Genomic DNA, 8,529 nt, shown 5'->3' with positions numbered 1-8,529 from the left:
GTTTCTTTCTTCGTTTCTCCCTTTCTTTCTCCGTTTCTTTCTTCGTTTCCCCGTTTATTTCCTCGTTTCTCCATTTATTGCTCCGTTTCTCCGTTTCTTTCTTCGTTTCTCCGTTTCTTTCTTGGTTTCTCCGTTTCTTCGTTCGTTTCTCCGTTTCTTTGTTCGTTTCTCCGTATCTCTCTTCGTTTCTCCGTTTCTTCGTTCGTTTCTCCGTTTCTTTGTTCGTTTCTCCGTATCTTTCTTCGTTTCTCCGTTTCTTTGATCGTTTCTCCGTTTCTTTCTCCGTTTCTCTATTTATTTCTTCGTTTCTCCATTTATTTCTCCGATTCTCCGTTTCTCCGTTTCTTTCTTCATTTCTCCGTTTCTTTCTTCGTTTCTCCGTTTCTTTCTCCGTTTCTCCGTTTCTCCGTTTCTTTGTTCGTTTCTCCGTTTCTTTGTTCGTTTCTCCGTTTCCTTGTCCGTTTCTCCGTTTCTCCGTTTCTTTCTTTGTTTCTCCGTTTCTTTCTTCGTTTCTCCGTTTATTTCTTCGTTTCGCCATTTATTTCTTCGTTTCTCCGTTTATTTCTTCGTTTCTTCGTTTCTTTCTTCGTTACTCTGTTTCTTTCTTCGTTTCTCCGTTTCTTTCTTCGTTTCTCCGTTTCTTTCTTCGTTTCCCCGTTTATTTCTTCGTTTCTCCATTTATTGCTCCGTTTCTCCGTTTCCTTCTTCGTTTCTCCGTTTCTTTCTTCGTTTCTCCGTTTCTTTCTTCGTTTCTCCGTTTCTTTGTTCGTTTCTCCGTTTCTTTCTTCGTTTCTCCGTTTCTTTGTTCGTTTCTCCGTTTCTTTCTCCGTTTCTCTGTTTATTTCTTCGTTTCTCCGTTTATTTCTTCGTTTCTTCGTTTCTTTCTTCGTTACTCTGTTTATTTCTTCTTTACTCCGTTTCTTTCTGCGTTTCTTTCTTCGTTTCTCCGTTTCTTCGTTTCATTCTTCGTTACTCTGTTTCTTTCTTCGTTTCTCCGTTTCTTTCTTCGTTTCTCCGTTTCTTTCTTCGCTTCTCCGTTTCTTTCTTCGTTTCTCCGTTTCTTTCTTCGTTTCTCCGTTTCTTTCGTCGTTTCTCCGTTTCTGTCTTCGTTTCTCCGTTTATTTCTTCGTTTCTCCATTTATTTCTTCGTTTCTCCGTTTCTTTCTTCGTTTCTCCGTTTCTTTCTTCGCTTCTCCGTTTCTTTCTTCGTTTCTCCGTTTCTTTCTTCGTTTCTCCGTTTCTTTCGTCGTTTCTCCGTTTCTTTCTTCGTTTCTCCGTTTATTTCTTCGTTTCTCCGTTTCTTTCTTCGTTACTCCGTTTGTTTCTTCGTTTCTCCGTTTCTTTCTTCGTTTCTCCGTTTCTTTCTCCGTTTCTCGGTTTATTTCTTCGTTTCTCCATTTATGTCTCCGATTCTCCGTTTCTCCGTTTCTTTCTTCATTTCTCCGTTTCTTTCTTCGTTTCTCCGTTTCTTTCTCCGTTTCTCCGTTTCTCCGTTTCTTTGTTCGTTTCTCCGTTTCTTTCTCCGTTTCTCCGTTTCTCCGTTTCTTTCTTTGTTTCTCCGTTTCTTTCTTCGTTTCTCCGTTTATTTCTTCGTTTCGCCATTTATTTCTTCGTTTCTCCGTTTATTTCTTCGTTTCTTCGTTTCTTTCTTCGTTACTCTGTTTCTTTCTTCGTTTCTCCGTTTCTTTCTTCGTTTCTCCGTTTCTTTCTTCGTTTCCCCGTTTATTTCTTCGTTTCTCCATTTATTGCTCCGTTTCTCCGTTTCCTTCTTCGATTCTCCGTTTCTTTCTTCGTTTCTCCGTTTCTTTGTTCGCTTCTCCGTTTCTTTGTTCGTTTCTCCGTTTCTTTCTTCGTTTCTCCGTTTCTTTGTTCGTTTCTCCGTTTCTTTCTCCGTTTGTCGGTTTATTTCTTCGTTTCTCCATTTATTTCTCCGATTCTCCGTTTCTCCGCTTCTTTCTTCGTTTCTCCGTTTCTTTCTCCGTTTCTCCGTTTTTTTCTTCGTTTCTCCGTTTCTTTCTTTGTTTCTCCGTTTCTTTGTTCGTTTCTCCGTTTATTTCTTCATTTCTCCATTTATTTCTCCGTTTCTCCGTTTCTTTCTTCGTTTCTCCGTTTCTTTCTTCGTTTCTCCATTTATTTCTCCGTTTCTCCGTTTCTTTCTTCGTTTCTCCGTTTCTTTCTCCGTTTCTCCGTTTCTCCGTTTCTTTCTTTGTTTCTCCGTTTCTTTCTTCGTTTCTCCGTTCATTTCTTCGTTTCGCCATTTATTTCTTCGTTTCTCCGTTTATTTCTTCGTTTCTCCGTTTATTTCTTCGTTTCTCCATTTATTTCTCCGTTTCTCCGTTTCTTTGTTCGTTTCTCCGTTTCTTTGTTCGTTTCTCCGTTTCTTTCTCCGTTTCTCCGTTTCTCCGTTTCTTTCTTTGTTTCTCCGTTTCTTTCTTCGTTTCTCCGTTTATTTCTTCGTTTCCCCATTTATTTCTTCGTTTCTCCGTTTATTTCTTCGTTTCTTCCTTTCTTTCTTCGTTACTCTGTTTCTTTCTTCGTTTCTCCGTTTCTTTCTTCGTTTCTCCGTTTCTTTCTCCGTTTCTCCGTTTCTCCGTTTCTTTCTTTGTTTCTCCGTTTCTTTCTTCGTTTCTCCGTTTATTTCTTCGTTTCGCCATTTATTTCTTCGTTTCTCCGTTTATTTCTTCGTTTCTTCCTTTCTTTCCTCGTTACTCTGTTTCTTTCTTCGTTTCTCCGTTTCTTTCTTCGTTTCTCCGTTTCTTTCTCCGTTTCTCCGTTTCTCCGTTTCTTTCTTTGTTTCTCCGTTTCTTTCTTCGTTTCTCCGTTTAATTCTTCGTTGCGCCATTTATTTCTTCGTTTCTCCGTTTATTTCTTCGTTTATTCGTTTCTTTCTTCGTTACTCTGTTTCTTTCTTCGTTTCTCCCTTTCTTTCTCCGTTTCTTTCTTCGTTTCCCCGTTTATTTCCTCGTTTCTCCATTTATTGCTCCGTTTCTCCGTTTCTTTCTTCGTTTCTCCGTTTCTTTCTTGGTTTCTCCGTTTCTTCGTTCGTTTCTCCGTTTCTTTGTTCGTTTCTCCGTATCTCTCTTCGTTTCTCCGTTTCTTCGTTCGTTTCTCCGTTTCTTTGTTCGTTTCTCCGTATCTTTCTTCGTTTCTCCGTTTCTTTGATCGTTTCTCCGTTTCTTTCTCCGTTTCTCTATTTATTTCTTCGTTTCTCCATTTATTTCTCCGATTCTCCGTTTATTTCTTCGTTTCTTCGTTTCTTTCTTCGTTACTCTGTTTCTTTCCTCGTTTTTCCGTTTATTTCTCCGTTTCTTTCATCGTTTCTCCGTTTCTTTCTTCGTTTCTCCGTTTCTTTCTTCGTTTCTCCGTTTATTTCTTCGTTTCTCCGTTTCTTTCTTCGTTACTCCGTTTGTTTCTTCGTTTCTCCGTTTCTTTCTTCGTTTCTCCGTTTCTTTCTCCGTTTCTCGGTTTATTTCTTCGTTTCTCCATTTATGTCTCCGATTCTCCGTTTCTCCGTTTCTTTCTTCATTTCTCCGTTTCTTTCTTCGTTTCTCCGTTTCTTTCTCCGTTTCTCCGTTTCTCCGTTTCTTTGTTCGTTTCTCCGTTTCTTTGTTCGTTTCTCCGTTTCTTTCTCCGTTTCTCCGTTTCTCCGTTTCTTTCTTTGTTTCTCCGTTTCTTTCTTCGTTTCTCCGTTTATTTCTTCGTTTCGCCATTTATTTCTTCGTTTCTCCGTTTATTTCTTCGTTTCTTCGTTTCTTTCTTCGTACTCTGTTTCTTTCTTCGTTTCTCCGTTTCTTTCTTCGTTTCTCCGTTTCTTTCTTCGTTTCCCCGTTTATTTCTTCGTTTCTCCATTTATTGCTCCGTTTCTCCGTTTCCTTCTTCGATTCTCCGTTTCTTTCTTCGTTTCTCCGTTTCTTTGTTCGTTTCTCCGTTTCTTTGTTCGTTTCTCCGTTTCTTTCTTCGTTTCTCCGTTTCTTTGTTCGTTTCTCCGTTTCTTTCTCCGTTTGTCGGTTTATTTCTTCGTTTCTCCATTTATTTCTCCGATTCTCCGTTTCTCCGCTTCTTTCTTCGTTTCTCCGTTTCTTTCTCCGTTTCTCCGTTTTTTTCTTCGTTTCTCCGTTTCTTTCTTTGTTTCTCCGTTTCTTTGTTCGTTTCTCCGTTTATTTCTTCATTTCTCCATTTATTTCTCCGTTTCTCCGTTTCTTTCTTCGTTTCTCCGTTTCTTTCTTCGTTTCTCCATTTATTTCTCCGTTTCTCCGTTTCTATCTTCGTTTCTCCGTTTCTTTCTCCGTTTCTCCGTTTCTCCGTTTCTTTCTTTGTTTCTCCGTTTCTTTCTTCGTTTCTCCGTTCATTTCTTCGTTTCGCCATTTATTTCTTCGTTTCTCCGTTTATTTCTTCGTTTCTCCGTTTATTTCTTCGTTTCTCCATTTATTTCTCCGTTTCTCCGTTTCTTTGTTCGTTTCTCCGTTTCTTTGTTCGTTTCTCCGTTTCTTTCTCCGTTTCTCCGTTTCTCCGTTTCTTTCTTTGTTTCTCCGTTTCTTTCTTCGTTTCTCCGTTTATTTCTTCGTTTCCCCATTTATTTCTTCGTTTCTCCGTTTATTTCTTCGTTTCTTCCTTTCTTTCTTCGTTACTCTGTTTCTTTCTTCGTTTCTCCGTTTCTTTCTTCGTTTCTCCGTTTCTTTCTCCGTTTCTCCGTTTCTCCGTTTCTTTCTTTGTTTCTCCGTTTCTTTCTTCGTTTCTCCGTTTATTTCTTCGTTTCGCCATTTATTTCTTCGTTTCTCCGTTTATTTCTTCGTTTCTTCCTTTCTTTCTTCGTTACTCTGTTTCTTTCTTCGTTTCTCCGTTTCCTTCTTCGTTTCTCCGTTTCTTTCTCCGTTTCTCCGTTTCTCCGTTTCTTTCTTTGTTTCTCCGTTTCTTTCTTCGTTTCTCCGTTTAATTCTTCGTTGCGCCATTTATTTCTTCGTTTCTCCGTTTATTTCTTCGTTTATTCGTTTCTTTCTTCGTTACTCTGTTTCTTTCTTCGTTTCTCCCTTTCTTTCTCCGTTTCTTTCTTCGTTTCCCCGTTTATTTCCTCGTTTCTCCATTTATTGCTCCGTTTCTCCGTTTCTTTCTTCGTTTCTCCGTTTCTTTCTTGGTTTCTCCGTTTCTTCGTTCGTTTCTCCGTTTCTTTGTTCGTTTCTCCGTATCTCTCTTCGTTTCTCCGTTTCTTCGTTCGTTTCTCCGTTTCTTTGTTCGTTTCTCCGTATCTTTCTTCGTTTCTCCGTTTCTTTGATCGTTTCTCCGTTTCTTTCTCCGTTTCTCTATTTATTTCTTCATTTCTCCATTTATTTCTCCGATTCTCCGTTTATTTCTTCGTTTCTTCGTTTCTTTCTTCGTTACACTGTTTCTTTCCTCGTTTTTCCGTTTATTTCTCCGTTTCTTTCATCGTTTCTCCGTTTCTTTCTTCGTTTCTCCGTTTATTTCTTCGTTTCTCCATTTATTTCTCCGTTTCTCCGTTTCTTTGTTCGTTTCTCCGTTTCTTTGTTCGTTTCTCCGTTTCTTTGTTCGTTTCTCCGTTTCTTTGTTCGTTTCTCCGTTTCTTTGTTCGTTTCTCCGTTTCTTTGTTCGTTTCTCCGTTTCTTTCTCCGTTTCTCGGTTTATTTCTTCGTTTCTCCATTTATTTCTCCGATTCTCCGTTTCTCCGTTTCTTTCTTCGTTTCTCCGTTCCTTTTTCCGTTTCTCCGTTTCTTTCTTCGTTTCTCCGTTTCTTTCTTTGTTTCTCCGTTTCTTTCTTCGTTTCTCCGTTTATTTCTTCATTTCTCCATTTACTTCTCCGTTTCTCCGTTTCTTTCTTCGTTTCTCCGTTTCTTCTTCGTTTCTCCATTTATTTCTCCGTTTCTCCGTTTCTTTCTTCGTTACTCCGTTTGTTTCTTCGTTTCTCCGTTTCTTTGTTCGTTTCTTCGTTTCTTTCTTCGTTTCTCCGTTTCTTTCTTCGTTTCTCCATTTATTTCTCCGTTTCTCCGTTTCTTTCTTCGTTACTCCGTTTGTTTCTTCGTTTCTCCGTTTCTTTCTTCGTTTCTCCGTTTCTTTCTCCGTTTCTCGGTTTATTTCTTCGTTTCTCCATTTATGTCTCCGATTCTCCGTTTCTCCGTTTCTTTCTTCATTTCTCCGTTTGTTTCTTCGTTTCTCCGTTTCTTTCTCCGTTTCTCCGTTTCTCCGTTTCTTTGTTCGTTTCTCCGTTTCTTTGTTCGTTTCTCCGTTTCTTTGTCCGTTTCTCCGTTTCTCCGTTTCTTTCTTTGTTTCTCCGTTTCTTTCTTCGTTTCTCCGTTTATTTCTTCGTTTCGCCATTTATTTCTTCGTTTCTCCGTTTATTTCTTCGTTTCTTCGTTTCTTTCTTCGTTACTCTGTTTCTTTCTTCGTTTCTCCGTTTCTTTCTTCGTTTCTCCGTTTCTTTCTTCGTTTCCCCGTTTATTTCTTCGTTTCTCCATTTATTGCTCCGTTTCTCCGTTTCCTTCTTCGATTCTCCGTTTCTTTCTTCGTTTCTCCGTTTCTTTCTTCGTTTCTCCGTTTCTTTGTTCGTTTCTCCGTTTCTTTCTTCGTTTCTCCGTTTCTTTGTTCGTTTCTCCGTTTCTTTCTCCGTTTGTCGGTTTATTTCTTCGTTTCTCCATTTATTTCTCCGATTCTCCGTTTCTCCGCTTCTTTCTTCGTTTCTCCGTTTCTTTCTCCGTTTCTCCGTTTTTTTCTTCGTTTCTCCGTTTCTTTCTTTGTTTCTCCGTTTCTTTGTTCGTTTCTCCGTTTATTTCTTCATTTCTCCATTTATTTCTCCGTTTCTCCGTTTCTTTCTTCGTTTCTCCGTTTCTTTCTTCGTTTCTCCATTTATTTCTCCGTTTCTCCGTTTCTTTCTTCGTTTCTCCGTTTCTTTCTCCGTTTCTCCGTTTCTCCGTTTCTTTCTTTGTTTCTCCGTTTCTTTCTTCGTTTCTCCGTTCATTTCTTCGTTTCGCCATTTATTTCTTCGTTTCCCCATTTATTTCGTCGTTTCTCCGTTTATTTCTTCGTTTCTTCCTTTCTTTCTTCGTTACTCTGTTTCTTTCTTCGTTTCTCCGTTTCTTTCTTCGTTTCTCCGTTTCTTTCTCCGTTTCTCCGTTTCTCCGTTTCTTTCTTTGTTTCTCCGTTTCTTTCTTCGTTTCTCCGTTTATTTCTTCGTTTCGCCATTTATTTCTTCGTTTCTCCGTTTATTTCTTCGTTTCTTCCTTTCTTTCCTCGTTACTCTGTTTCTTTCTTCGTTTCTCCGTTTCTTTCTTCGTTTCTCCGTTTCTTTCTCCGTTTCTCCGTTTCTCCGTTTCTTTCTTTGTTTCTCCGTTTCTTTCTTCGTTTCTCCGTTTAATTCTTCGTTGCGCCATTTATTTCTTCGTTTCTCCGTTTATTTCTTCGTTTATTCGTTTCTTTCTTCGTTACTCTGTTTCTTTCTTCGTTTCTCCCTTTCTTTCTCCGTTTCTTTCTTCGTTTCCCCGTTTATTTCCTCGTTTCTCCATTTATTGCTCCGTTTCTCCGTTTCTTTCTTCGTTTCTCCGTTTCTTTCTTGGTTTCTCCGTTTCTTCGTTCGTTTCTCCGTTTCTTTGTTCGTTTCTCCGTATCTCTCTTCGTTTCTCCGTTTCTTCGTTCGTTTCTCCGTTTCTTTGTTCGTTTCTCCGTATCTTTCTTCGTTTCTCCGTTTCTTTGATCGTTTCTCCGTTTCTTTCTCCGTTTCTCTATTTATTTCTTCGTTTCTCCATTTAGTTCTCCGATTCTCCGTTTATTTCTTCGTTTCTTCGTTTCTTTCTTCGTTACTCTGTTTCTTTCCTCGTTTTTCCGTTTATTTCTCCGTTTCTTTCATCGTTTCTCCGTTTCTTTCTTCGTTTCTCCGTTTCTTTCTTCGTTTCTCCGTTTATTTCTTCATTTCTCCGTTTCTTTCTTCGTTACTCCGTTTGTTTCTTCGTTTCTCTGTTTCTTTCTTCGTTTCTCCGTTTCTTTCTCCGTTTCTCGGTTTATTTCTTCGTTTCTCCATTTATGTCTCCGATTCTCCGTTTCTCCGTTTCTTTCTTCATTTCTCCGTTTCTTTCTTCGTTTCTCCGTTTCTTTCTCCGTTTCTCCGTTTCTCCGTTTCTTTGTTCGTTTCTCCGTTTCTTTGTTCGTTTCTCCGTTTCTTTCTCCGTTTCTCCGTTTCTCCGTTTCTTTCTTTGTTTCTCCGTTTCTTTCTTCGTTTCTCCGTTTATTTCTTCGTTTCGCCATTTATTTCTTCGTTTCTCCGTTTATTTCTTCGTTTCTTCGTTTCTTTCTTCGTTACTCTGTTTCTTTCTTCGTTTCTCCGTTTCTTTCTTCGTTTCTCCGTTTCTTTCTTCGTTTCCCCGTTTATTTCTTCGTTTCTCCATTTATTGCTCCGTTTCTCCGTTTCCTTCTTCGATTCTCCGTTTCTTTCTTCGTTTCTCCGTTTCTTTGTTCGTTTCTCCGTTTCTTTGTTCGTTTCTCCGTTTCTTTCTTCGTTTCTCCGTTTCTTTGTTCGTTTCTCCGTTTCTT

The sequence above is a fragment of the Ptiloglossa arizonensis genome, chromosome 8 (genome assembly GCF_051014685.1).
Source record: "Ptiloglossa arizonensis isolate GNS036 chromosome 8, iyPtiAriz1_principal, whole genome shotgun sequence".
Classification (NCBI taxonomy): domain Eukaryota; kingdom Metazoa; phylum Arthropoda; class Insecta; order Hymenoptera; family Colletidae; genus Ptiloglossa; species Ptiloglossa arizonensis.
Note: the sequence above shows the minus strand (reverse complement) of the source record.